The sequence below is a fragment of the Etheostoma cragini genome, chromosome 22 (assembly GCF_013103735.1).
Source record: "Etheostoma cragini isolate CJK2018 chromosome 22, CSU_Ecrag_1.0, whole genome shotgun sequence".
In the NCBI taxonomy this organism is placed as follows: domain Eukaryota; kingdom Metazoa; phylum Chordata; class Actinopteri; order Perciformes; family Percidae; genus Etheostoma; species Etheostoma cragini.
The window spans coordinates 20,792,825-20,805,961 of record NC_048428.1 but is presented as its reverse complement, the minus strand read 5'-3'; the positions used below and the strand labels follow the sequence as shown (position 1 = coordinate 20,805,961).

Below are 13,137 nucleotides of genomic sequence, written 5' to 3'. Positions count from 1 at the left end.
GTCTCTGTTTCTGGCTCTGACCACGAGAACAGAGAAGGGACAGCTTGATTCAACAAAGCGTAATAACTCCAGAAAATAATATCCATCTCGCAAATGAATCTGTCTCAACCATCGAATACAGCAACAGGAAATAATACTCACTGCTTGTTTTCTCCGGGAAGAAATGTTTTGCGGTGTTGGTGAATTCTTAAAAAACAAACGCCACTTAATGTTGCGTAAACAGCTTTGAAGGTATGGCTTGGTTGTGCCTATCATTGAAATAGTCTTTGAATTCAGAGATGATTCAGTGGCCTCTCACCTGGTCTTTCTAACCTGTTCATTTTTATTAGAATATGAAATGTTGGAAATAAACATCAACTAATATAATGATAATTTACATTTCTACATTTTAAACATTGAACACAGAGATATGTAATTTCCTGCCAATAGCAAAGAGGTTCAATATATTTTTTTTAAATATAAATATCATGTAGCAGACTGGATATTTCTTCATGCTGATTGCTATAGTCTGAGTATTCTGGAAATAGATTCTGTAAAGTGATGCAAAGTGGGCTCTCTATCTTTGAATTGTCCTCTTTTAAACATATTGGAATAAAGCAGCTGTCATGTGAAAAAGCAGAGCAGTTTTCTGGTATTTGTCACCATTACATTCCCCTGATTTGTTTTGCCCCGCTGAAGCAGTATACCTGGAGCAGCATGTCTCTACAGGTGCCTATTGAAGCCCAGGCATTGTTAACGACAAAACACAGTGGGAGCAGAGTAGCATGGCAGCTTTATTTCACACAGCAACATGCTTGTGGTTTGGGCGCAGTGGGAGGTTGTTGCTATATTGTCCTCTCTCTGTCTGGGCGTACATTGGGTGCGTTTGTTTTTACAATATCAATGTCCCCCATTTGAACCAGATCATTTGAGTACAAACATAGTTATTACTAGGATTGAGCATTGTTTTGATACTAACATTTCTGATTCTAATCCTGATTCTTATTGATTCTTCATTCTGATTCTATGAGTGGTGGAGTTGAAGCGGGCCACAAACTTGCATGTTAAATGTGGAACCGACCATCAGATTAGAAACCAAATTATTCAAGCGATTCCAATAAAAAACAATACCATTGGAATCATAATTTTTGAAACGATTCCAAGTTGGAACCGGTTCTGGATGCCCAGTCCTAGTTATTACCTAAAGTATTTAGATAACTTCCAACCAGTTTCTATTGATGAATTTCCAAATTAAGGAATGATACAGTTGTTTCATATTTGCCTCATAAAGACGATAATTTTGGAATGAAAGTTTTAATATTCTTTTGGAAGACAAGCCGCATGCAAAACCAACTGAACTAGAAGTCACAAGCAGGAAGAAGCAAAAAGTAGTAATCTCATATGAAGAGATAGTCAGAATGCATAAATAAGATCTGCAACAACTGGAAATTGCCTCTTAGCAGTGCAACAAGGGAAATTTCCTAAGTTGTGCTGTTAAAAGGTAATTTAGTTGAAATAAACTGGGAACTGTTATTGTTGAAAGAGGCACCGTTATCTCCATTCATTGGTATCATCTTGCGATTATGTCAACTATGTAGAGAATAATGGTTTTTATAGACTACATAAAATTGCTCCCTCCCCAATAAGCTTTGAAATCTACTCTTCTCTCACACATAGCTTAAAAGAGGGTGGTTTTTAAAAAGTGCAATGCCAGCTGCCTTTATCCAGGTAATTAATGCTTTCATGATGAGCTCCCTTGGTGACATGCGGGGGGGCCATTGTGAGGGTAAGCTTTATATGCACAAAAACAAAACATGCCGCCAGTAACATTAGTTTCTCACCCATTTCAGATCTGTGCCTTGTCTTTATTTTTCTCTCCCAGCTGTCTGAATGTGCAGTTTTAAAACCTTTTTACTCTTCAGAGATGCTCTGAATAAGTATATGAATAAAAATATGTTGGCAAATATATGAGCACCAGCCGAGCTTTTGAAAAAGCCATGACAACGGTTTAAAACACTTTCCTCAGATCGGTTATAAAATCAAATGACATGCTCATCTGAGAATCTGATCTGGTCCTGAAGGAAGACAACATTAAAAAAACTCAAAATGCACATTGTGTCATCACTGGAAGCGTTTGCGTGAATAGCCAGCAACAAAAAGCTTCAACATTTGTCATTTGAAATTTCTGTAGCAGTGACAAATGAAATAAAGTGAACAAACTGATGAACAGTGAACAATAAAGGGAACAACCTGGACCTTATCTCTTATGTTTTTGTGTCTAAGTCACTGGTGGGCACAGCAATCTTTGACATTGGTCCAGTATTTTGTGAGATCACTGCAATCGGCAGCAGAGAAACAAGCTATAATGTTAGTTAATGGGGTAATAGTCCAGCTTGTGTTCTCAAAAGTGCTGGTTTTAATACTGATAATAGATTAATAGTCTAAGTGTCCGAGAAGTTGTATTTGCGATATCTCACAAACTATAAGGCTAGGTAGTCTCACGACGTAATACTGGGGACCATACTTGGTCAGACATAACTTATTATATAGCTTTAATTTAATTTGTTTATTAATACCCCATTGGGGAAATTTACACTGAGCGTACACACGTTCACATGTTCAGTGTGTGAGATTACTAACAAAGTGTGGACACAGAGTGTAAATTGTAATTTCCCAATTGGGGATCAATAAACAGATTCAAATTAAAAATTAAATTAAATTAATTTGCGAAATCTCGCAAATCCAACAAATAGTAAAGCAATAAGGCTAACCTAGCTAGTTAGAGCTAGAGCGCTTCTAGCTAGCAAGCTACTAGCTAGTAGCGCATAGCACCCTAGCTAGTATCTTTCTAGCTAATAGCACGAAATGATTACATCTCCTTGGTTGTCTAAATACATTGTTTATTTTGATAAGCATGGAAACGATCAGGAACAACAAAAACACAAAATTTTATACAATGACACGCAAGTTCATGAGTTTGCGACGTAGCTTGCTAGCTATACCATGGATGTATTAGCAGAAGGAACTAGCTATACTTTTAAGAGACACAATCTTCATCATAACACTTCACTTATAAAAATAAACGATGAAAGTATTTAGACAACCAAGGAGATGTAATCATATCGTGCTACTAACTAGCAAGATACTAGCTCATACATAATCTAGACTGTGGTCAACATCTACATCGCTCATTCTACAATTTATTCCCTCTTACATAGTATTCTTATTCTTATTTAGTCAGTGAGTTTATAAGTTATGTTTATATTTCATAGTCATAGATGATGTTTTATCATGATCTACTGCATTGTTAAATCCCTGCACTATTCACTTTTTGCACCATAATTACACACAGTCTACAATAGTATCTCAACTTATCATGCTCATTGCATTTCTGTGATTTTAATTTTTATTCTTATGTATGTGTGATATATTTGTGTATATGTGTTTGTTGTGTTATAGTTTTCTTGCTACTGAATGCCTAAAATTTCCTTTGGAATGAATAAAGTTTCTATCTAGTTATCTAGCTAGGACGCTAATCCCTTTACTAGCTAGGGCACTACTAGCTAGCGAGTAACTAGTTACATAGGTTTAACCTTATTGATTGTTGGGTTTGCGAGATCTCACAAATGAAACTCAATATCTTGCAAAACAAATTCAAGCTCTTGCAAAAGTGGTTTTCCCCAGTACATGTTTTTTTTTGTTTTTTCTCCATTTCACCATCGGGGCTCTGTACAGAGACAATAAAATGTGAATTTAAAAATAGATGAAATCTCCTTTTTTGGACTTATACCATTACAGGCCTTAGTTTTAAATGAGTTGCTATGTCACAATAATACGATAACAAGTTATGTCTGACCAAGCATGGTCCTCAGTAGAAAACAGTGATGGAAGCTGCTGTATGATAAAGTCTGCATCAATTGTCACATGATTTTGCTTATTTGTTTATTTGCATTTAGATAGTGTTATCTGATCTGCAGTTGATTCCGACGTGTTCTGCATTGTTGTCCCAATAGGAACATTAAAAAATATTTCCACATCTTGGTGAGAGAGTAAGATAAGGATTTTATGCAGAATTATGCAAAGATATAGCAGGTGCTGTAGGATTAACATATGGGTGTGTGGGGCTTGATGCAAATTAAAACCCTACTCTGGGGCATCAGCAGTCATTAGAGGTGACCTATTGACAAGGTTACATGCTTTTCAGATCAATGCTGCAGAGATACCCGAAAGTGTCATTGCTTGCTGCTAACAGCCTCGTCTCCTCCAAAACCGCTATAGTCCTACAGCAGCTCCTGGTGAGGCAGCCACAGAGGGCTAAGTGATATGATCATGCGGAAACATCAGCTATATGATCTTCCTGAAAAACAAGCCCATTTATCTGCTCGTTCTACTCCTCCTCACCTCAGGGTTTGTCCTGCTCTCCGCCTCATTAATGATGTCAAAGTATGGATAACAGTGTGATTATTCCTCCCTGGCCAGGCTGCTCTTTAGCGCCTGGATGTGTCATATCTTAAATGACTCTTGATTGCAGGGATTTAGCCGGAAGGAAACTAAAAGCACATCGCCTGTGGGTTTTTCATTATTATGTCAGGGAAGAGGAAGAAAGGCCCTGTGCTATTCATCAGGGGTATTCAGACAAAGCGTATTTTACCACAAAAGAGGGAAGAGCGGAGCCAGGCAAATAAGGATGGTGTAAAAGATTCTCCCGCCTTGACAGACTTAAGTAGCCTATTACATGATGGCGAGGCTTTCATCTATTACTTCAAGGAGGTAGAGAAGATAATCACCACTGTTATTCCACATCTCATGTGCCCCGAGCCACCTATTACCCCATGGCCTGCAGCATGCTCTGCTGAATACAGAAGGAGAGAGCTCTCCGTTTGTGGCGGTGCAAACTTCTCGCTCGACATGGTAGGAGTGAAGAGTTTTTTTGTTTTTTTTAAATACAGAAAGATTTGTTTGTTGCCTGTGAGGGTCTTTGTCACAAGAGCTTCCTTTTGTGCAACATCTAGCCCTGTCCCAAAAACTCTGAAACACCTTCGGACTAGGGCCGTGCAATTAATGGAAGGTTTAATTGCAATTACGATTTAGGCTTCTAATTAAAATTAATCAGAAAAAAAGAGTACTTTGCAAATCACGTTTTGCAGGAAAACTCTTCTTTTGTCTTGTGTTCTGAATGTAATGTTGTTTAACTGTTTTTGAATTGCAACATTTTTTCAAAAGACAGTTTTTGATCATGATTAAATCATAATGTCCAAAACAAAACGTGAACGTGATTTTCTTTTTTTGCATAATCAATCAGCCCTTCTTCAAATGCCTCATTAGGAAAGGGAAGGCAAGGCAGCTTTATTTGTACAGCACAGGGCAATTCAAAGTGCTTTACACAAAAACTGTGAAGAAAATAAAAACAGATAAAACACAAGAATAAAAAGTTAAAAAATAAAAACGGATAAAACACTAGAATAAAAGTTACAGTGCACTACAAGAAAGTAAACATTAAAGAAAGGAAACATCAGAAAGAAAGGTATTCAGCCTTGATTTGATAGAACTGAGAGTAGCAGCGGATTTGCAGTTTGCTTTGTTCCAGATATGAGGAGTATATCTGATTATGTTCCACCGTCACGTTTTCACCTGTGTGGATGTTAATTAGGTTAACGAGAGCCGGACCGTCCACGTCGTCTCATCGTCCAGCCACGCTGTTTGTCCCCTATCTCCCGCTCCAGCCTCGTTCCAAAGACATTGAGATATGATAGAAGGATCATTTATTGGGTCATTAGTTCTACTAATCAGCTCTCTAATTACAGGCCATTACAGTTGGGTGTCTGATGTATCCCCTGTCCCTGCAGGACCTTGGACATGATGCTCTCTCACACTTTATCTCACACAAACAAGCAGCTGTCCTGTGGCTAAACATTGGATGCGTAACCTTTGGATGAGGTCTGCTTTTAGACAAATGAATCTCAGCACGTATTCACATGAGCATGTGTGGAGTACTGTGGCATTTGGTATTTCCGTGGTCCATGATCCATTAGATTATATTTGAAACTTTGCGCTAAATAAATTTACAGTTGATGTCTGGAAACACAAATCTTCTGCATCGTCTTCTGCAGGAATACTTGTTGGAAATGAGAACAAAGTGATGCACAAGTGGGTGCAAGTGTTAAACTGCCCTTGGAAACTGGTAATAAAGGATCATACTAGGGTGTTTTTCCATTGGCAAATTGTGCCAGGCGGATTACCAGTCTAAAGTTGCGCCCATAGACCGAAAATAATGGACGCAGCCTTCTGAACAAGACAACTTCCTTCTGCAAGCAGTAGAGTCAACTGTTCCTGGAATTTACACAGAATGCAGGTTTAAGACCTACGCATTGGCTTTACCTTTCAGACCCAGACGCTCCTTCCCTTATTTTTTACAGTCTAGGTCTCTGGGAGTCTTTAAGGACAGGCCCGAGATGGACTATCTCAGGACCATCTCAGGACCATCACCAATTGCGGTGATGCCTCGTCTATCGTAGCCAAACTGTGGTCGTGAAGACCCCCCCATCTCTCCCTCAAACAAGAGTGTGTGGCATAGACTCTACCCATGTCTGGATGTCCAGAGAGGAAGATGTTTTTAAAAGTCTCTCTGTGTTCAGCTCTCAGTACTTTTGGAGCTCTAACTGAATTCTTGTGGTTTTAAGTTTAGTTTCTCTCCTGCATCCCTGTTTCAGTTTATCCACCATTTTATTGCAGCTCCTTGGACCATAACTAATTTGATCTATGGTGTCAGATCATAAAAATATAGTATAATAATTATGTTCACTGCGGCTAACAAAGTTCAATATGGGTTTAATTTCATCGTTTTGTAGCCAGAGTTGTTACTGTATACCACAATTAAAGTGGAAGCGGGACAGTTCAATTAGTGCATTGTTCTATTTGAGAATTAACATTTATCTCTCTTCCCTATTGTTTTTATTCCATCTCACTATTACTAATGACCTTTATAAGTCACCCTCTGTTACCCTCTAACCCAGAGTCCCAAATGATTTTTAGGCTAATAAAATATGTGATTTTAAGTTTAGTTTTTCTCCTGCATCCCTGTTTCGGTTTATCCAGCATATTATTGCAGCTCCTTGGACCATACCTAACTTGATTTATAGTGTCAAATCATAAGGAGTCATCTCAGGAAACTTTACAGATAGGGTGGGTTAAGACCACAATATAATTTACGAAGACCCAACAATTCAGCCTGCTTTTAACGAAATTGACTCAAGACAAGCGTGGAATAGTTAAAGACACACTTCCACGCTGGTAGCCTGTTGTTATGGAGATGCAAATCCCCGCTGTGCTGGGCTGACGCGCCGAGCCAAACCAAGCCAAGCCAGGCTCGACGGGTTTTGCATGTTGTAGCCCATTTGCTAAACACAAAGCACTGACTGAGCATGGAGCTTCCTACTTGGCCTCGGGATCAGAATGCATGGCATTACCAACTCAAAGCGAATGAGTCCGATCTAGTGAAGATCTAAAGCTCATAAAAGTATTTGGTAACACTTTATGAAAACAATCACTAATAAATGGTAAATGGATAATTTATTCTATTATTTTACTGTTAACACTGAAATTAGGATTTAAATAATGTTTACTAGTTATTAGTAATGTTAAAGCTTAATTTATGCTATTTTACTGTAATATGGCATCATAAGTTTATACATTTAGATATGTAATACTTTGGATGGCTATTCTATGCTTCTAATAATAAGTTAATGTTTTAATAAACAGTTTATAAAACATCAAGTAACATTCAATTGGCCCCATTTATTCTTTTTTGGCAATCTATAAAAAAGATGATTAGATGATTATTTGTACACTGATAATAACTAAATAATTATATTCATCAGATGGAACTTTATAATAACATCCAAATAATGTTTATTGATGGTTTATAAACAACTTTTTAATCATTAACAAATTATTAATATAATATGTACAAATGTTATGATGTGAGCAAAAACAAGCTGTAATAATTATCATTTAGTTCTAGTTCACAGTAAAATAAGTGTAATTAACTATCAATTTACCATTCATTAGCGATGGTTATAATAAAGTGTTACCCAGTTTGGACAAAAATCACATATCACAGCTGTTTGTGTATCTGTACAGCTTAAGACCAACACGTTTTTATGGACACTCTGCAGCCAATCAGAATGGAGTATTCACACAGACCACGGTATAACTACACTTAACTACACCTGAGTATTTATACTTCATGCTACTTTATATTTCTGCTCAACTCTATTGCAAAAGGATATATTAGACGTTGTTCTCCACTACATAGATTTTGGATATAAAACCCGATGGGATGATAAAATGTGACACACTGTTACAGATTTAACCACCTAACAATATATATAATTGTTAAAGTAGCTTCCTCTCTACTTGATACAACTACATCTTCACATGAGTGCAACATAAAATCCAATAATGTAATAGATATGATTATATGATAACAGTGCAGCATGCTTTTCCAAATGTAAAACAACAATGTGTAGTTATTCCTTCAAATGGGACATGTTTACGCCCTGAAGGGACCGTTTATTACATTATTTCTGGCAACTGTTGGCACTCAGGCCCTTTGGTTTACCCACAATTCCAAATTAGACCCTGTGATCAGCCCAAGGGCGCTTCACGTCACAGGTGATTTCTTTAAGAATGCGAGGGAAGCTCGGCTTCCCCTAAAATGTCAAAAAATGAATGGTCACATGTGACAAAAAATGTGTCAGAATTCATTTTTTCCTAAGATGAGTTTGTTCAGAGTTAGCTACGTACAGCAGGACGACTGACTCGATTTCCTTGTCATACATTCCCACAGCGTCACAGGAGATTTCCCTATTGAACCCTGGCGTCCATGGTCTTCAAAGGGGTTGTTTGAGCAGTTTTTTTCAGTGCTTCAAAACTAGACGGTCATTGGATAAATACTGTGATCATGTCTCTCCCATGGACGCCCGGCGAGGAGTGGGCTGGCCTTGACTCCAGGCTTCTGCGTGACAATTGGACGCTCTGTCGAAATACTGCATCTTCTTTTGATTGACAGCAATTTTGTCCTGTAAAAAGTCGGCTGAGCTTTTCAAACTCAGTCCCATCGCAGATTGTGTAGTCGAAAGACAAACTGCTGCAACCTATTTCTTTGCATTTGCTTGGCAAAATTGCTAGCTGATTTTCATCATACATTTCATACAATTTTAAACCACATTCCTTGTTTCAGTTTAACCTAATTTCCACATTTCCTCCTTCCAGTTTAATGTTGTTTTGTTAGATCTCTTGTACATTCAGTCATTTATACAGTAGGCTAGGCTAGTGTTGTAGAGGTGACCTGGCCAGCTAGCAAACTGCACACGATGGCAGACAATGCTAATAATGTCAACCTGATTTTGGCAAAGCCGTTTGAATGTCTTCCTTACGAGGAGAAACTTAGAATTTAACAGCAAGGCAGATGAACACAGAAAAGATAGGGAGAAGTAAAAGGTCTGTCTTTAGAAATAGTCAATCCAGGGAAATTGGAGCTACATCTGCAGGTGTAGAAAGGAGCTTCTCCTGTTTAAAGTTACTTAAGTCCTACAACCATAACACAATGGGCCGAGCGGACACTGGTCAAGTCACTGTAAAAGACGCCTAGTTGGTATGACAGGGTCACAGAGCATTTTCTTTAAAAGGAACTTAGGGCAGAATTTAGGTACAAATAAATGGAACAAATTTATGATGTAGGCCAAAAAATTAGCTACCCCTCTTGGAAGGACCACGGTACCCCTGTGGTCACGAGAAGTGTCTCTGAAATACGCTCTGGTTGTTGGTGCTCCTGTGGTTTTATAGGAGAAAAATGAGCCCTACATTTGCGCTCTAAGAAAGTTTGTGTTCACCCTGTAAGAATATAATATAAGACCGTCCAAATTGCAAGGATTTATGGGAATAAGGTTTTCCTTGTCAGGGCTCTCAGGGCTTTGGAAGAACTTGTCTCATCTTCATCTTTTAAATCTCTTCTTAAAAGTGACTTTTATCCAAAGAATTTAATTGCTACCTTTCACTTTTGTACAACTTTTATCCACCGCCTAAACATAACAACTTGCCCTCGTACTGGAATCGCAGCATGCTTTGATTAATGAGGACAGGTGATTTGCAGATGTGGAGATACCCGAGAGGGAAATCAACACACTTACTAACTGGTGTGAATATCAAAGTTAACAAGTTGTAGCAAAGGGTGCAAATAAGTCCGTCATGCTTAACAAAGTTACAGGGAGTGGAATTAATCGGCTTCCTTTGGCTACCCCCTGCTGACAAAACCTCTAACCTGGTGGAATGACAGCTGATTAAATCTCTGTCCAATAAAAGAGTTTCTTGGGAGTCTGTGAGTTTGTTAGGTTCATGCAAAAAACACACTTTGGTTAAGGTTAAGTAAAGATCCAGGTGCAATTTTTAACTTTTCCTAAATGTAAGTTTACCCTGTCCTTACCCAGAAAACGACCATATGGCTGTGATAATAAAGAGTAAGAGGCCCAAATTCCGCAGGTTGGGGCAATGGTCGGCCCAGGTGGGTGCTCTACACAGTGGTGGTGTTAGTGAGTAGTCCCCCCTCCCCCCGAAGCGCTTTGTGTGTCCGTGACAAAGCACTATACAAATGTAATTTGTTAATTAATTTCACTCGGGATTCATGTCCTGAGTGAAACTAAAAGTAAAATGTCATTTAGAAATTAACTGAGTTTTTTTGTGGACCTCAGTCTGTGACGCAATAGTCTACATCCACAATGTTCCACTTCCGGGATTGCTCCGGTGCGGCAGGAAATTCCGCCGGATGGAATTTTTTGTGCCCAGAGGTCCTTTTCCTTCCGCTTTCTTTGTGAAACAACAAAAACTACTTTTGAACGTACACATGTGACACCAAAACAAGTTCCTTCCCGAGGCTGTTTTGCAGTGGCACCATTGGACCAACAGATCCCGTTGTTCTGGACTTTCTTTTTGTGAAGTAAAACTAAATAGTAATACAACTGGATTTCAGCAGGAGAAATAGACTGGTCCAAAATATTCAGCAAGGTATGAGGATGTGAAGGAGACAACTGCAACAACATTAAAATGCATTGACATATATGTATATATATACTGTATATTATGTGTTCCTATTTTTTGCTCCAACAGTATCTGATGAAAGTGAGAAAACAGTTGGTACAGTAGTTATTTGCAGAAACAGATTGTGTAATGTTGTTGTTTCCGGTAGGATTACACAGCAGATGGGTGAGCTGTCTATACGAACTGAATATTGAAATAAATAGGATATTGTATGTATGTAAACTTGAACTAAGGCTATAGTACATACAAAAAATGATGTACAAACAGGCCACCGGATGCACATGCAAGCCTACAAAAACAGAACATTTTTTTCTCTTCACACAGTTTCTATGACAAAGCTGGACCCGCCTGCAGCCTCTCAGTGGTAATCCCAGACCCCATGGGTTCTAGGTGAGCCGCTCTGACTCTGACAGACACTTTTATCACCCCAGCGATCCTATTACAATTAGAGGAGGATACTCAACAATGTCAGTATAATTAATTCAACTATTAAAAAGCCTGAGGCGCAGTCGGAAGGATAGGAAAATGACAAAGACTTGCTGAATGAAGAGTGCGCTGCACACGGCACTGCAAGAACTCAAGGGTGTTTTCTTTTTTAAATCCAGGGATATTTAGAAAGTTTCCCACAGGTTCATTGTTTTCAAAATGCCAAGAGTGAAGTTGTCTCATGGGATCAGACAGATACTTTGAATTCATAATTAAACAAGAGTGCCCTGGGGTTTGTTCGGTCCATGTGGATTTGAAGGCCTCCCAAAATATTTTTCTAACTGAAGATTATGGACTGAGCCGTTTCATACCCAAACTGCATGTACTGCAACATACAAAACAAAGGCGTCGATTGCATCATACGAGCTGCATCCCTTTTTAGCTGTGATTAGTTGGACTTGCTTCTCCGGGGACCATCACCTTATCGTGGTGGAGAGGTTTGTGTGTCCCTATGAACCTCAGGGCTGTGTTGTCTGGAGCTTTTTGCTCCTGGGAGGGTCTCCCATGGCAAAGTGGTCTCAGGGGAGGGGCCAGACAAAGAATGGTCCAAAAATCCTATGGAAAAATGAGGAAGAGATCCCCGCCCGGAGGAAGCCCGGGGCCCCCGTCTGGAGCCAGGCCCAGACGGCGGGCTCGTCAGCGAGCGCCTGGTGGCCGGGTTTGCCACGGAGCCCGGTCGGGCACAGCCCGAAAAAGCTACGTGGCACCTCTCTCTCCATCTCATGGCGGCGAAGGTCAGGGGCTTCGACGGACCAGACCCGGGCGGCAGAGGCTTGCTTTGGGGACGTGGAATGTCACCTCGCTGTGGGGGAAGGAGCCGGAACTTGTGCGGGAGGTGGAGCGCTACCAGTTAGATCTGGTGGGGCTTACCTCTACGTACAGTCTCGGTTCTGAAACCATACTCCTGGATAGGGGTTGGACTCTGTCCTACTCCGGAGTTGCCCAGGGTGTGAGGCGCCGGGCGGGTGTGGGCATACTCACAAGTCCCCGGCTGAGCGCCGCTGCGTTAGAGTTTAACCCGGTGGACGAGAGGGTCGCCTTCCTACGCCTGCGGGTGATGGGGGGGAAAACTCTGACTGTTGTTTGTGCATATGCACCAAACAAGAGTTCGGAGTATTCGGCCTTCTTGGAGACCCTGAATGGAGTCCTGTATGGGGCTTCAGTCGGGGACTCCATAGTTCTGCTGGGGGACTTCAACGCACACGTGGGTGATGATGGAGATACTTGGAGAGGCGTGATTGGGAGGAACGGCCTCCCTGATCTGAACCAGAGGGGTTGTCTGTTGTTGGACTTCTGTGCTAGTCATGGATTGTCCATCACAAACACCATGTTCGAACATAGGGATGCTCATAAGTGTACTTGGTACCAGAGCACCCTAGGCCAAAGGTCAATGATCGATTTTATAATCGTGTCATCTGATCTGAGGCCGTATGTTTTGGACACTCGGTTGAAGAGAGGGGCAGAGCTGTCAACTGATCACCATCTGGTGGTGGTTGGAGCTGGAACAACGGACCAGATCTTTACTCTCGCAAGGATCTTGGAGGGGGCCTGGGAGTATGCCCAACCAGTCTACATGTG

At 40.2% G+C, this 13,137-nt stretch overlaps 1 long non-coding RNA gene across 1 annotated transcript in view; it reads left to right on the top strand.

The window, feature by feature from the left end:
• Positions 1-1,038: 1,038 nt before the first annotated feature.
• LOC117937918 overlaps positions 1,039-13,137 on the top strand; it is a 14,551-nt gene continuing 2,452 nt past the window's right edge. Inside the window, exons 1-2 of the long non-coding RNA XR_004655283.1 lie at positions 1,039-1,172; positions 9,396-9,397. This is a non-coding gene — a long non-coding RNA (uncharacterized LOC117937918). The remainder of the gene's footprint in view (positions 1,173-9,395; positions 9,398-13,137) is intronic.